Source organism: Pseudomyrmex gracilis, unplaced genomic scaffold, assembly GCF_002006095.1.
Source record: "Pseudomyrmex gracilis isolate BER0280 unplaced genomic scaffold, ASM200609v1 scaffold_167, whole genome shotgun sequence".
NCBI lineage: Eukaryota > Metazoa > Arthropoda > Insecta > Hymenoptera > Formicidae > Pseudomyrmex > Pseudomyrmex gracilis.
Genome location: NW_018020751.1, coordinates 63,583 through 80,556, shown reverse-complemented (window position 1 = coordinate 80,556; position 16,974 = coordinate 63,583).

The window sequence follows — 16,974 nt, the reverse complement described above, 5'->3', positions numbered from 1 at the left end:
CGAGTCACTTTCGAATCGATACGATACTGTTTAGCGCGTACGTTACACGATCGATTTTTTCAAAATCAAAATTTTGTCTGTCATAGTTTCACTTATGATGCAAAACAAAAACAAAAAACAACTTCTTCGTCGGAAGAAGTTCAGTCAAAACGTACTGGCGAAAGGAAAAAGCCACGGGAGGGCAATTTTAAAGAGCGCGTGGAATTTTACGAACGCTAGAAGACTATATACCGTGTGACATCTTCACCGATGATCCAGTTGAACTCCACGGTCATTATCGGCACTTTAATTGAATTAAATCAAGCTAAATAAATGTTAGTGTCCCCATAGGTTCTTTGATCCTCCGATGATGCTGCTCCTCACGCCAATTTACGTTGGTTAATGGCGCTTCTCTTTTATTCACTAATTTAAGAAAAAAAAAGACGAGCGATACTTCTCACAAGTTTGTGACTCCGATGTGAGAACAAGAGATAAATATGTTTTTTTTTTTTTTTTTAGATAAAAATTATCAAAACACAAATATCTTCTCTGTCTAACGAAAAAAAGTTCTCTCACAGTTTCGAGTTGAAGAATGTCATTGGGAAATTGAAGTTCGAATCGTTCACATCGCGTTTCTATACGTCGAGAGGAACGGGAGTTCGCGTTCTCCGTCGATACGAGCGATCGCGGAATCGATTAGGGCAAGCAAGTAAGAGTGGACAGGAATAAAGGAGCGATTAGAAGTCTCTCGGAGCACACGAGGATGAGGAAGTCGGTTTGCCGAATTGCATTCGGAATCGGTCGTGCAAGACGCGTCCCGCGGAGCCGTGTCGGTGGGAAGCCAATGCCGTGCAACAAGTGGCACCCAGGGCCAAGGGTTCCTTTCATCCCGAACAAATCGGCAATTCCGAAACACCCCGCCGCGATTACGCGTTCGCGTTTACACACGCCTGGACCTTGGATGGCCGCTCGCGAAAACGGAAAAGCAAAAAAACCGCGCGTCTCGTTTCCCAGATATATGATCACGATTTAAATTTATCGTCGAAAAACTAACACCGAACACAATCTTTCTTAGTTAATAATATAGTTAATATATTTTCGATAGAAATACTTGAAAATATTAAATCATCAAAACTCTTAAAACTCTAAATCGACTGCGGTTACACTTCGTTACTGCTGTTAATTGAGATACTCGGCGGAGACGATAAGTGACACAAGAAATGACTTTTGACGGTTCAAAAACCGACCTGACCTTACGGCAAGTCAAACGGGATCGAGATCAGATCCCGTTTGATCCAGTTCACGTAATGGGAACGAGAACCTCAACTTCTCAAGTTCGAAGCACTCTTGATAATTAATTTTTCCAAATGACATCTTGACACAGAAAATGTTGCGGATTCAATTAATTTCTATTTGCGTTTATTTAAGTTTATATTTTGTATCGATAAATCGATAAGATTCAAAAGAGAATTTTTAGAAAAAAATTAATTTTTAGAAAATTTTTTACTAATGTAAATAACTTTATCTCGTGAGACAACAATTATAATCTTTTGCGAAAGAGAAAGAGAACAAGAATGGCGCAGAATTTAATTTTTCAATTTCGCGCAACATATATTAGGAAGTCATTAATTTCGCAAAATGAGATTTCTATTAATTCCTTTTGGTTCGCCAATGGATTTGTACCGGAAATTGCACCGCATAATTCTGCGTATTCATTTTGCCGTTCGTTAAAAAAAAGAAAAAAGATAAAAAAATATTCGCGTCCATTACATTAATTTTTACCACTGAACATAATCGCCTCGAGTTTCCTCGACCCGTAAAAACCTCCGTTGGACTAATTGCGCGCATTCCTGCGCACTCCGTCGCATTATCGCGTTACGAGCGAGCGTGCGCCAAGACGCGGAGTGGAGGAACTCGGCGGCAAATTAATATATCCGCTTTTTAATCCCAATGTAGAGGTTAATTTCAGCCGAGGGAGACGAGAAAACGAGATAACGTGGGGGCCACGCGACAGGAAGACGGTCTTCTGTTCCCCCGAAAGGTCGGGTCCCTCTCTGTTCTTGCGCCTCTTTCGGTCTTCCTTCTTCGAAGAGCGCACAGGCTCTTCTGCGCGCGATCTCCTACCTCTCCAAGAAACTACGATAATCACGCACAATAACGCGAGCGATTAATCAATTAAAAACGACGAATGTCACGACCTCTTCCTGAATCCCGTAGCATTGCCAAGAAACATCGGCGTCGTCGTGTCCTCGCGCGGTGGTCCAAGATTTTACGACAATGATGAAGGCCTAAATTGCGCTTAAGTGGGTGGCGCGTTGGATTTATCCCCGACAACCGCATATTTCCATTATTTTCGTAGGCCGGCGCCGCGATGAGAATTTTATTGCCGCGAGATTGGACCTTATCCGGCCGATTCATTAAGGATTTAAGTCAAGGGTAGCCGGTTTTTAATTGGCATAGATTAAAAAAAAAAAAAAACTGAGTTTCAAAAAATTTGTTGACTAAATATAAATTGCACATTTAATATTTGTTTATTTAACAATAAACTGTTGCGAAGTAAAGATCTCTAAAACATTGTCTTTCAATAAAAAGGATGAGGGTCCTGTCTGTCATAAATAATATACTTCGTAACGCGACCAGAAAAAGAAGAGAACGCGAGAGCGAGCGCGTCTTTGAAGACACATCACAAATTCTTTGGTGTTTTTGTAGTGACGACGTTGAAAGGATTAATTATAGGGGAGTAAAGAAAAGTAAGAAAAATCTGTCATTTCCGAGAGAGAAAGAGAGAGAGAGAGAGAGAGAGTCGCGTCGCGTCGGATCCTCTTAACCATTCGAATTCTCCACGCTCTCGAATCCTTTCCTCTCTCCGATCGTCGCATCCTCTCTTCCGTCCTTGACTAGGATTCGTGCCACACTGAAGGTGGTATACACGCCTCGGTAAGAAAGAAGAGATCCTACGCGAACGTTGGAGCACGCGCGGGCAAAACATTATAATCTAAGGCCATAAGAGGCAGGAGACGACGTGGGGAGGAAGGAGGGGAGGGAGGAGGAAGAACGAAGCAGCGCGAGGGGATTTATTTTATGGCGTGTAATCCCCCGTGTCGAGGTGCGAAAGGACTGTAACTCTTTTGTTGGCACCACGGGGTGTCCGCGCTTCCAAAGCAACCGCTAACTAATTCCTCCCGTGAATGCTCGGGGTCCTTACGGCTTTAAAGCGACGTTCACACATCTCTCTCGTATCTCTCGTTCGCGCTCGTGTCTCTCGCGAAACGAGAATCGATTTCTTCAGGAAACACCATCTTCGTGCCGTGTATTTTACACATCGTCAAAAAATTTGCTAACAAAGTTGAAAGAAGAAAACAGGTTTTATCGCAAATAAAGAGAGATCTCTCTTGTTACGTCTTGCGAGAAGCAAAATGCGAATTATTATATTCTCTAAGGACAAACATTTTTCGAAAACACACTGGTTTCGATCTCTAACGACACGGTCTCTGTGCGGTAACGTCCAGATTTAGCGCAGATCCCCGTCGAGCGAGAAACGGCTCGCGCGTGCAAAGAGCGTCTTGAGCGTGTCTGCGTTTTAATGCATTAAATGAGCCACTTGCTCGCCCCAGCGGTATGCGCGCACATACTCTCGCACGTGGACACATCCACGACAGTCTCGTCGCGTGCGTCTCCTTTCCATGTGAGCTTCCTGCGTCTCGCGAGTGGACACGCCCCTCGTGCGCGCCCCTCGCTCTCATTTCTGCGTACAAACAAAGGCTCAAAGTGCGTCTCTTTGTTTAAGGACTCGCGTCTTCTCGCCCTCCCCCTCCACCTCCCGATTTATAATGCCCGTTTGTTAAAACAAAAGAAATTTTTACAATCGTTATCTTTTAATCGCGTCTCAAGGGATTTGCGTTCAAATTCAATTCTTTGTAAATCGCATTATTTGTCGCTCGATAGAGAAGTTAATGATTAAATTACGAAATAAGATTAGAAAATAAACGCGAGCATTTTTTTTTATCTCAATTTCATTCTGGTGTTTCTATTTTATATCTTTCATAAATAAACAAATCGATAAATTGCGATAATAAAAAAGTAAAGTAAAAGAAAGGGGAAGAGATTGCGCGAGCGATAAAGTGGAAAACTGTGCGCATTCTTTACGATTCGTAAAATACCTCTGTGTGTGCGCGCTCTGGATCTGACCCTTCTGTTCCGAAAAAAAATTCCTCATGATCAATTTCGCGGTAATGCGGGTAATTTCCAGTCATCGTGACTTGCGACGGTGCACGTTAGCGCACACATCGGAGTCATCCAGAATCCGTGGTCGTGGGGCGGCACGCGGGGGCGCATCTTGTTGCGCTCACCCCGCCGTGCACCGGAGTTATGCCGAAAGTAATCCGTCGAGACAAAATGTAAAGTCACCCTTCGAACTACGCGGGTACCGTGACTAATCGATGAGTGTACGCAGCCGGTCTTGTATGGGTCGAATCGAATCCGAGCTCGTCCACAGACTCGTTCTCGAACCGCGGTGTCTGCAAACACGCTGCGTGTGTGTAGCATCTCTATTTTATGTACAATACGATTCAAAACATTTATACGTTAAAATAAATAATTAAAATAAATTTGATCACATTTTTATGCGTAACACAGATTTTTTTTTTAATTTAATTTAATTATAAACAAATTTAAAATACATTCTTCGAGTGTATTTTAGTTCTTTGTTCGCGACGCTTTGTTTGCGATGCATTTTTATGTGACGTGTGGAGGCTAAATTGTGTACATGTATATTGCGTGTTGTCGCCTTTGCGTGCACGCGTATACACATCAAGAATCAGGGAAATAATAAAGAGGCCCCGAGACAGGAGATGGTCGACAGCTCGGTGGACCGTAAGAAGTTAGGGTTTCCCATGACGACTTTAATTGCACCCGTTGTTCCCCCCTCTCGACGTTGACCATTTGTTACCGGGTATTATCTGCTGCCAATGACTCGTGCTGCCGAGAGAGCTCGACGTATTAACGCAAGCGGAAAAATTGCTCTCCGATGTGGAAGCAATCGCGACATTTACTCACGCGGGTTTTACATGACTTTTAAGTAGTGATTCAAAAATTTTGTTTGCAAAAGTCTCAGATAATTTTCGTTCGTTGTATCGGTAACGAAAAAACCATCAAATTTTTGTTAAATTACTTACAATGCATTTCTATAAATTGAAGTCTTCTTTTTTTTTTTTTTCCACAAGAAGACTAATGAGAGTGACTAATTACTAGGACGTTTGCAATCTTATGGTCTATCGGTCAGCGAAAAAAACTTCCGGTCGCGTAAGTTTTCGCGAGATGTCCGCAATTAAATCGGTCAATTCTGGAGAGAAAAACGGTGGCATCCGGCGCGCGCCGCGAGGTCAAGTAGCCGACCTCGTATCCTGGGTCTTTGCTTGGGCCCTCGGGGGTTTTATTGGTGGCCGCGGCCGCGCGGGTCAAACTCCTTGACTCGCGACCACGACCATCTGCCCCCTAGACAACTTTACAATTATTGCCGTTGTTCTTATACGTGTAGTACGCGCAGCCGCCGCGGCGGCTTCATTCATGCGATTTCCTCGTTCACAAACTCGGCGATTCTCGGAAACGCGCGCGCGATCTAACGCGCCGCGGCGGCAAATGCCGCGAGAGAGGCAAAATTTGGTATTAGTTCGAAAGTAATTTCCTCGCGAGCTCCCAAGGCGAACGTCCCCAATGAGATCTTCGATCCGATTCTGAAAATTATTATTATTATTATTATTATTATTGTCTTTATTATAATATGGTGCGCGCGATATATTAAGTTTTCAATTTGCTCGCGTATTAAATCATGCGAATTACTTTGTGTTAGAATTCAATTGTCTCTAAACGGCCGCGGAATGGTGCGAATACTTCTGAACGCGCGCGCGCGCGCGGTGTGCTGCGAATCGCGTTTCCGTTTGCTCATTTATTCGCCTCGCGGTTAATACACAGTAGTCACACCGTATTACTCACGTCGCACCATTCGCGAACATCGTGATGCAAGTTGTTACTTAAGCGTGCCAAGGCTGTAATTCCTCGTCTCTATCGGGAAGGGGAGGGGGAAGTTGTTTTTTTTTTTTTTTTTTTTTTTTTTTTTTTTTTTTTTTTTTTTTGCAAATCAAACGCGAAGCGAAGCTAAATTATTCCGCGCAATTGCGATTTTCCGCAATCATTTTGACGCAACAACAACGTCTGTGCGCAGCTCTTCCCGTCTTAGACCACGGTCGTAACTTTGCGCGCGCAAACATAAATGTATTCCCTCACAGTATGTGAAGCCGAGTTTCAATGAAACGTTTTAACTGAACTGTTTCCCCCACATATTACTGCAAATTTACGCGATAAGTGGGCATTTGTTCACTTCATCGCTGCGGAAGATTGACAGTCAAACACACACACACACATACACACACGCACACTGACTATGCGCGGCAGACACTCGCGTGACACGAATATTTCAAGGACGAGAAGGTTATCGATTATTTTCTATAAATTATTTTCCGGACGTTGTATTTTTGTACCAAGGAATTCGTGTTTGAACTCTCTTAGATTTGCAATCACCGTAAAGATCGTAAATTATTTTGTATTATTGATGTATTTTCGATATTTCGATAATTTCATGATTGAACAGCATCAGAGACGTTCGCGGACACATCGTCGAATGTCGTCACGTACGACGTGTGACGAATCGCGCGAAGGGGGTCCGGAGATTTTCTACGCGGCGTATTAGTGGGCGATTTGACACGTGAGCGTTCTCGATGGGGTTGCGAAAACGTGCCTGGTTGTGTACAACAAGCACCCGCTGCCCATTTAAGCGGCGCGTACCCTTTAAAACAAACAGCGAATCTCGCGCGAATCGGAGAACATGAAACGCAGAGAGAAAGAGTGAGAGAGAGAGAGAGAGAGAGAGAAAAAAGCGAGACGTTAGATACGGAGAGAAAGAGAAAGAAATCTCGTGCGGAGCTTAACCCTTATATTCGTCGCTCGATTCGAGAAGTGCTCCTTTGCACAAGTGGCACAGCTGTGCCGTGTGTAAAACGATTGCTATTATCGACAGAAGTTGGCACTATCGCTGATCAATATGTACCGTCGGAAACAAAGCAATTGTGTGCGTATCCTCTCGCGATAATTTTCGTGAACAAAATCGCCGAAGCGAGGAGTGGTGAATTAAATTTCCGAACTTATTTTCTCGCGTTCCGAGAATCGGTCGCGTGAGACACGTTCAAGAAGAGATTTCGCGCTTTTTCGCGCAGCGTTGGCGACACGCCGCGTCATTGCTCATATCGCGGCACATCTTATTGATTAATGAACAGACTCATCGGTGCGCGACGGATTACTCACCAATTAAGCGTTTGCTAAGAAGGCAATAAGCAATCGGTTAAAATTACGATATGTGTCAGATTGTGACGGATTCTCTCTTCTCTGTGTTTCAATCAAATTTTTCTCAAATTTACGCGCAGAGACCAAGAACTTTCCGATCTTTACTATATATAAGCGTGATGTATGTTTTGTCGCACAATTGTGCCAGTAATTTTATTTTATTACAACTGTCTCTGTTTTTGCGCGCGAATTATTACGGCCGCGATTATTCCGACCAATAAAAATGGCGTGTTCGACGAGGAGCGACGAAAAAAACAAAATCGTGTACGCGCGGTATTATGTGGTGGGTGGCACGCGCCCGATGCCGTAACTTTAATACAAACGCTTAACTCGACTCGGTGTAACACGAGACATACCGGAAGGGACGTCAGCCGAGTGTCACTCAGTCATTCAGCCGGCTCCACTCGTTTCGTGGCTTGAGCTCTTCTCTTTCTCTCTCTCTCTCTTCCCTCCCCCTTTTCTCTCTCTCTCTCTCTCTCGATAAAGTGCGTGAGTACGAGGCATGCATGCCCGCCACGCACGCGCGCTCTCATTGCGAGGGAGGAAGAGCCGGAACGGCACTAGATAAGAAGCAGGAAGGGGAGAAAGGACACGAGCCTCGTTCACACCGCACCGACTCTTCTCTCCCTCTATCATTTTCCTCCCTTTCTCTCATCAAATATATTATGCGTTAACGAGAAATCCCCAGATCGAAAGACCGGTTGATATGTAAGCGCTCGACGACCGCGCAAGATTTAAGCGACCGACTCGCACTAGATTAAATGGTCATTTGTAATCGAGTAAACGCGGGAGAGAAAAGAAGAGGAAGGAGATTGTACGAAGAAGACGCGAGCCTTGATTGTACTTTAATTCGCTTTCTATCTCTCTTTCTCTCTCTCTCGTTCCTTACGCGCGATCTATTTCGTCCACGAAACGAGTTGAATCGTTTAAAGCAGGAAGTGCAGCCTGAGGGAGAACCGGTCTCATTGGCGAGAAAATTTTTGATCGAGTCGTTGGTCACATTTAAATGGTCCGCTACAAACGGTGCTTATTAAAGTGAGCGGCGCGCGCATTGTCGCGCCGAGGAAGGAAGGGGGGCGAGCGTAATGCACGCAAATGCTGCGAATCCATTTCAGCTTTTTCTTTTTTTTTTTTTTTTGTTTTTTTTTGTTTTATTGCGCTGTTGCGAACACGTTGATCGTTAATGATTAAATTAAACAATTCGCAGACAGTTCTCGTCTAAGACGAAGAAAAATTAACAAATCGCTCGATAGACAAACAAAAATAAAAATCCACAACAAGAAACGAACGTCAATAATATAACGACTGCCAATATTTATTCAGGGTGAACGGAAGCCATTCGTTGATCAGGGAACTCTATGTTGATCTATTGCGCCAACCAATTAACCTTACCCGGTTTGTCGGCATCTTTTATAAGGTTTCCACAAGCAGAGTCGGTACGCTGCCGAAGTTTGATTCGGGTCGTTTGTGAATGAACTCCGTACAGAATATAACAAAAGTATCAATCGTCGTGTGGTTGTCAGGGTGAGTTATCGATCACTTAATCGATACACATATAATGAATATAAAAAAATATATAAACAAAATTACATAAATTTATTATTACGTGGAAGTTTTCTTGATTAGATTCGGAGAAACGAGAGATTCGCGCGAATTAAAAAGAGCGACGCGCTCTTTTTCTCTCTCTCTCTCTCTCTCTCTCTCTCTCTCTCTCGGCGCCGTCGAGAATCGCAGCGATTTTCTTTCGATTACGATGTACGCGGACGTGTCTGAATGAGCATTTCTGCGGGAATTCTCAAGAAACAATTACTCGTCTAAACGAAGCTAATTGAAGCCATTCAAGATCATGGCGAGCTAGTCGGTGTCGGCTGGTGCGATGTGCCGGAGGACGAACGCGCGCGGACCGTCGTAAACTGCGTTTCGCCGAGTTTACTCGGTGTAAACGAGCGACCGCGCGCGTCAGACTTGTAATAAAGCCGATTGAAGCGTACACGAGAGCGTGTTTCTCTCGTACGTGCTCTCTCCGTCCGCGCCTCCATCTAACACGATACATTTCCGGTCGCCACCATTCGATCTTCCCCCTCCGGTCTTCTTCGCCGATTTTTCGATTCTCCTCCACTTCGACGAGTTCTTCGAAGAAGAAGAAGAAGAAGAAGATTCGCTCGAAGAGCTCTTTCGAATTTAATTTCATCAAATTGCACACATCATCTCGCTCGTTCGCAAAATCGTCGCGCGCTATCACTTCTCGTTTATATTGCCTTGATGTTTTTGTTTATCGCGCGCGACGGAGAAGAAAAGAGAGAGAGAGAGAGAGAGAGAGAGAGAGAGAGAGAGAGAGAGCGGCCATTATTGTTCAGTCTGTCTCAATACTTTTTTTCTCATCTTCTTCGCCCTTATGTTCTCCCGTCGTTTCTATCACGAACGTTTCTGTGTACGCGACGCCTTGTGTATCCTCTCCTCGTCTCGTCGTCGTCGTCGTCGTCGTCGTCGTCGTCTGACGAGGAGAGAGATCGACGACTGCTCATTCATTCATCCATTCGGGCGGCGGGCGTTCATTCATTCATTCGTTTAACACTTTTGTGCCACGCGGAGATACGGGTTCTTCTTCTGTCGCCCAGTGTGTGTGTAAACGCGCGCATGGGAACCTCTTTAACTGTTTTGTATAACGTGATTAGTCCTGAATACGTGTCCTCGTTTTCCGCCGACGGAAACCAGTATCGATGTAATTTTCCTTTGTTTGATTACTCTTCCCGATAAAAAAAAAAAACGAGATTAGAGAACGTGACTGTAGATTACGATATTTGATATAGAAACCGCGCGCGATTTACACGGTAGACCATACAACCATGTGGTGTTTCTCAGATAATTTGAAAATCGCGCAAAAACAATGCGAAAACGTTAGAGAACGCGATTCTTCTATAATGTATCGAGAAACGCGTTTGATCGTCGAACAACGAGTTTCGCGAAGATTTCGCGCGAAGGTGTTGCGCGAGGTGTGTGTAAAAAGAAAAAGTCGTAAAAGAGCGACTAGAGAAGTGATTTCGAAACAAGCCGCGATCAGGTTTAGCTGCTATTTTCAAGAAGGTTGAATCAATATTGCTGCTTTCGCATAGAGGAGTTATCTTATACAATAGCTCTTGGCCGGACGTTTAAATATTAACGAATTCCGTGGACATTGATTCATATTATGACGTACGATGCTTAAACCACATGGAGACAGCAAGTTATAAACGCGTGGAATATATATAGGGTCGATATGTAGGCGCGCACGTAAATTTTACATGAGAGATTGTGTAGCGTCATTGAGTTTATATATACAGTTCGGCAAATCGTTTCTGTTTCTCTCACTTCAATTTTATATACGTGACGCGCGCGCGGCGTCTCTTTTGTCCAATAAAACTACTTTCAACTACTGCGTGATACAATGTTCGTAACGTACACGTCGAGGGAAAAACTTGAAGAGAAACGTATCATTTGTGACGATTCTCTTCCAAGAATTTCTTCTTCCCGGGCGTAAAACGTTAGCGTTTTAGACCGGTTCAATTGTCGTATCTCGTTCTTCTTCGCGGCGGCGGCGGCGGCGGTAAGTTGGCACTTACATCCTCCTTTTGAACGTAGACGCGCTTCGCCGTCGGTGACCGATGCGAAGCGCGCGACGCGTAGGTGTTTCCGCGAGTAAAGACGACGAAGCGGCCGGTCGAAAGCCCGCAAAGTAGTTCAAGCCAAGACGAGAGCCAATAGGCGAGCGCGTAATCGTTGGCGACACGCGGTGCGGAGGTGGCGAAGGATCGTAACACACGCGCGGCCCCGCAGCATCTCCTTAACTCTCTCTTCCTCCGCTCAAATAAATTAAACGAGTCATCGCGCGACGAAGTAGACTCGGTTGTTAACTTACATAGGTACGCGACCTTACGTCACTCGCGCGCGTGGCCGGGGAAGGGCTCCGACGACTATCCTTGAATCTTGCTCGAAAATTAGCCGCAATCAAAGTGCCACGTCAACATCCCTACTTCGGAACGTCGCCGATGACGACGGCGGTTCTTCTTCTTCTTCTTCTTGTTGTTGGTCTTCTCGTTGCCTCGTGGTCGAGGAAATTTGTGACGATACTTCCGTCGCGAATCATCAGCTCGGACGGGAAGTGAGTCAGTGACGCGCGTCGTCGTTTAGAACAAAATTCGAATTCTAATCGCCTGCGTTTGGCGAAGCGAAGCTATCGATATCTTTGATCGCGCATAGATCTCAATTGTTTATCTTATCGCAATTATTATCGCTGCGATATTTATGAAAACTAAAAGACGAAATGATTGATTTCCCCGGCCGATTAATAAAAATCGGACGTTTTCGAGAAAATATGTTAATTTACGGGAAAGACCGAGTGTGATCAGTGATAAAAAAAATCTGCGTTTTTTACGATCGAGCAATTGGAATCGATCGCGTTGTCTGCGCGAGAGGTGATCGTTGGGACGAATCTTGCCGATGTAACTGGTGTGCGACAACTGTGCGTCGTGTTTTAGAGAAGACCGCAGATCGACCACCATTACATTCGAAACGCATCCCCATAGGCTGGAAACCGGCCTCGCCCCCAGAGTGTTTGGTTCCGCACGAGGGTGAACCCCCGGGTGAACATATCGAAACGAAACCAGTCTTCCCTCTCCTCTTCGATTCGGGGCACCGATGTTGGTGTCTGCAGGCTCCGCGTATATCTACCCCCCACGATATATATAAAGCGATGAAAATAATGTAACGCACCGCCACCGAAATCTATTGACACGCCACCCCAAATGCGCGCACGTTGTACACACGCACACACGCATTCACAGTCCATTCACAGGGTACACGAAAAGAAATGAGAGTCGCGACTGGCTGCCGAGATCGAGAGATGTTAGAACCCCTCTGTAAATAGGCAAGATGGCGATGTCAAAATAACCGTAGGTAGGCCTGCGAGGTGGTCCAGATTTCCTGCTCGACGTATGATGGATACACGAAGAGAGGGTGATGAGGAATCAACAAGGATTCTTTTTAAATTGAATTATGATGCTTCTTAATGTTACAACGCTAGTCGCAGATTTGCAAAATTTGTTGAAAAATTGAACTCGCGCGTCGCGAAGACATCAAAATACGTAATACATCATCGACCGCTGCGTACGCAGCGTTTGCGCGAATAACGCTGACGACATCGACAATAATGTAATAGCGCAAAGTAATTCAGCGAGTTACCGACTACTTACTAAAACGTCACTTAGGAACTTTACGCGCTTTGCACGTGTGTAATTCCGTGCGCGAAATTTCGCGTGAAAAAATATATGTAAAAAAAAAAAAAAACGTCTTCTTTTATCTTTGTTAAGTTAAATGAAACAAAGAAATATTTTAAGTCAAAAAATACAAAGGAAATTTTATTCTCTTAAAAGAAATGTTTTCACCGATCCGGAATTTAAATCTCGCTGAAATTTTTTTCAATCAAATTTCACACGAAGAGTTTTAATAAAATTTCATGAAGAGAAAGTTTTGTTTGTGCGCGGCGCACAAAATTGTCACATTTAATTTTTATCAACAAACCGAGATGGTGTGTGAAAGAGTTTGTCGCCGTGGCGTTTGACGCGGCGGTGCCGCTCGCGGCTAAACGCATCGCGTAGAAACCAACACCTATAGCGACGGCAACCAACACCTATGCTCGCACGTAGAGAAGCAACAACATGCGTGTCCAGTAGACAACTCGCCACTTGTAGCAATTGACCACGCAAGTGTTTACCGTCCCCTTCGGGCTACGTGATGCTATGCAACGCGATTTCTCCTTGGTTCGGACACAACTCGTTCTTTATCGTTTCTAATTACAATTGTTTGCAACTTAATTCGACGGTCTGATACGCAATTGCACCGTCCCACTTGCAATGTTAAAGTACTTGTGAGAATTGACGATCACATCGCTGACGCAAAAAGAAAAAAAATCAATTTGCATTAATCTACAAGTCGGATTTTTTCCCCATCGATAAAAACTTCTCTGAAGATAATATAATTGTAATAAAATTGTTTTGTGTTTATGAAAAGAATAGGCAGTCTAGGCAATAATTTCAAAAGTAATTAATGCGTCGTGCAAATTCTTAACGAATCTCACGCAATCTATGCGCTTATCAAATTACGCGATTATTTTTATTTGTTCGTGGTGCAAATGTTGGACATTATTATTCTAAAGTTTTTAAGTGTCGTAAGTGTGACGTTCGTTTCGCCGAAAAAATTTCGGAAAGGGGATGGAAGGACCTAACGAGATTTGCGTTTTACCAGATGGAAACCGTCATGTGTTGGCCGCTCGGAGAGGTATAAAGATGCTGAGCACGTCTGGCGATGGACAGGCCGCGCGGGTCACAATCCCATCTGCCGATCCTAACCGGTCTCTTTTCCTCCTCGCGGCCCTTCGGACGTTTAAACTCCCGTTGGACGTACGCGAGCGCGCGCCATTATCTTATTTACGCCTCATTGTCTCAATGTATCATACCAATATCGCGCCCGCTCGTACCGAGCGGCAACCACGCTTCTGGATAGCGTGCACGTGAACGTTCACGATTTCTTCCTTTTTCTTTTTGCTAACATAACGAATTTTCAAAACACGTTGCGCGTTATTTTTGACATCGTTAACGAAAAAAAAAAAAAAAAGATCATTATGTCTTGCAGGTAGCTAGAAAGTGTTCTTCCCTTCTCTTCTTGGTGTGAAAAAAAAACAATGAATTGACGGTAAACAAGCCGTGCAAGACCAAAACATAATTTACGATGTTATTTTACCAATTAGAAAAGCTAACATATTTCGCATATTTCTGTGTTAAATAATTTGTTTTCTATTTCCTCGATTTGTACGCTTCGATACTTAAGGTTCAGGCTACACCTAATAAAAGTTTTGCCTTTCTTTGTCAGAAATTGGAAAATTCAAACAGAAAATCACAGACAGGAACAATATATTGATAAAAATTCCAAAGTAGATTTTTTCTTGAAATCTATGTAAATCTATCGATCTGTGTAAATTATTTTCACACATATATTTGAATATTGGTGCATTGTAAGAACTGTAGAATAGTCTCCGAGATATTGCGTAATAAAATATTATGAAATGTCTTTGACGTGACAAGAAGTCCTAACGAGCGGCGTTCACATGTTTTCAGTTTTTTCTCGATAAACAACGATCTCTCTTTCTGTATTGACTGTGAAATCGAATGTATTTTGAAAAACACGTTCGAACGTAACGAACGAAACGAACGAGCGAATAATTCAATTTTGTGCTTTGTACGTGAAGAGAGAAAAATATTGAACTTTCAAAAAGTGTACGCGAATTGTGTAATACGCAATCTGGAGTAGCGAACAATGCGAAAGATAGGATAATGTCAATTGCAACAACGTCAAAGTTTGAAAAATGTTTGTGACATTTATTATTTCATGGCGTTATATGTAATGTACATACGAGTCTGCGATTATCGCATTTGTTCAATAAATGTGAGACGAGGCCTATATATAACATATAATATAGAACTATATATGTATGTTATATTATACTCATACATGTACACACACATGTATATATGATACATTTTAATATATATAATATAATACATATGTATAATATTGTTTTATTATATTATATATAGAAAAACGATCACAAATTCATACGAAAAAATGCTTTTCAACTTTCGATACAAATATAAGTAGAAAATGCATAATACAATGCGCGATACATTTGTCGATGATACATTGTTTTGTCTCTTTGTTTTTGAGATAAACTTGACGATTATTATGTCTCGACAGCCTCGTATAGAAATCACATATCTTGAAATTTATATACAAAACAGAATTATCGAAATATTCTACACGGTAAACACAAACTCTATAAATGTCACATGAGAAATTTTTATTTCGTACTCGATTTATATGAACGATTTATATTTTATATGTAGAAGTGGCTCTTATCTTTGACTTTTGAATTTGTTTTGCGGCACTCTTTAGTATAGTTTCAACTACCAAAAGAATAATCTGTGAAAATGTTCAGCTCGGTCGAATAAAAAAGTAGTTTTTTTTTAGAGAGGATAATTAAATACAATCGATTCAATATGTATTTAAATAATTCTTTTAAGGATCCGGGAACTCCTTCCCCTTATCCAATCGGAATGAACTTTTTCACAAATTAGTTTTTTAATAATTGGAATTATTCTGAAGGGTGCCGCAAAAAACATTAAAAAAAAAATTTTCATCAGAAGTAAATATGAGCCACTCTAGTATACACTCTAATATACATACATATATGTATATATGTGTATATATATATATATACACACATATATATTGATGTATATATGTTTCTTATAATTATAATATCTTTAGTAACAATCACTTTATATGTACACGGTATAGTAACAAGCTGCAAGTAGCAGCCTATAAGTTCGACTGTACACAATCCAATTTTACAATTATCGATTAATCGACTCTGCTATATTATACATAACTTTGTATACGAGATCAAAATTCTAACTACGTATAGTAATCATATATCACTATGTGTTTCCTTATTTTCTAAAATGCACAACATGAGTCTGTATCTTATATAAGAACCGGTAAAATTTTTTATAGGTATGTATTATACACAATTTCTCTCTATGTGGTTCGGAATTCATCTAAAAGTGTAGTTATTTTATATATACGGTTACACATATGGTCGAACACACTGTAAAATAAGCAAATAAATTTACAGAGAGAAATGTAAATATATCGTAACAGTTACATTTATCTTTTTTCAATGACAATTAATTAACATTTCCAATAACCATGGAAATGTGTACACTACAGTTTTAATTTCTTCCGTCTCTTTCGTTTTTTACTCTTTCCTTAAAAAAGTTGATTATATCTTTTATTAAGTTGATTAAGTCATTAAACAATATACTCATTAATCGTGATGAACTAGTGCTGATTCGGCCTTAAGATTTAAGCTTCGTGCAAATATTATCATTTGTGATATATGTATATGTATATATATATATAATATATTAATCACTTTGTACATATGTATATAAATAATATAGTGTTAAATTACCTCGCAGAAGTTGCGTCGGTCATTACTTAAAATAAAATGATATTTTTTTTTCCACAAGAAATTTAGTCCAGCTAAATTTTTCTAACTTTAACATATCTTTTTTTCTAACTTTTTTCTAACATTTTCTTTCTAACTTTCACGCCATTATAAGAAGCTTTGCGAAAACTTTGATATAGTTTGCGTCTTTAAAACTTCGTATTTGTAACTAAAATAATTAAAGCTAGCACGTGCAAATGTTTTGACGGGTTTCGTAATAAAAATAGTCTTATTACGAAAAAATCGTAATAAAAATAATTCTTATTACGAAACCCATCAAAACTTTTATATTTACTTAATTCAGTAAGATCTCGCCAAGCAATTTGATGTAAGAAGTTTTTGCGTTCAGTTTAACGAAGTTCTGTATACATATAATTAACTAAACATGATATAATTATAGAGGAATAAAAAAATATCATAATTGGCGACAATATGTGTAGTACATTGCTAATATATAGTACATTAAATATAAACATACATATATATAAATGTATATATAT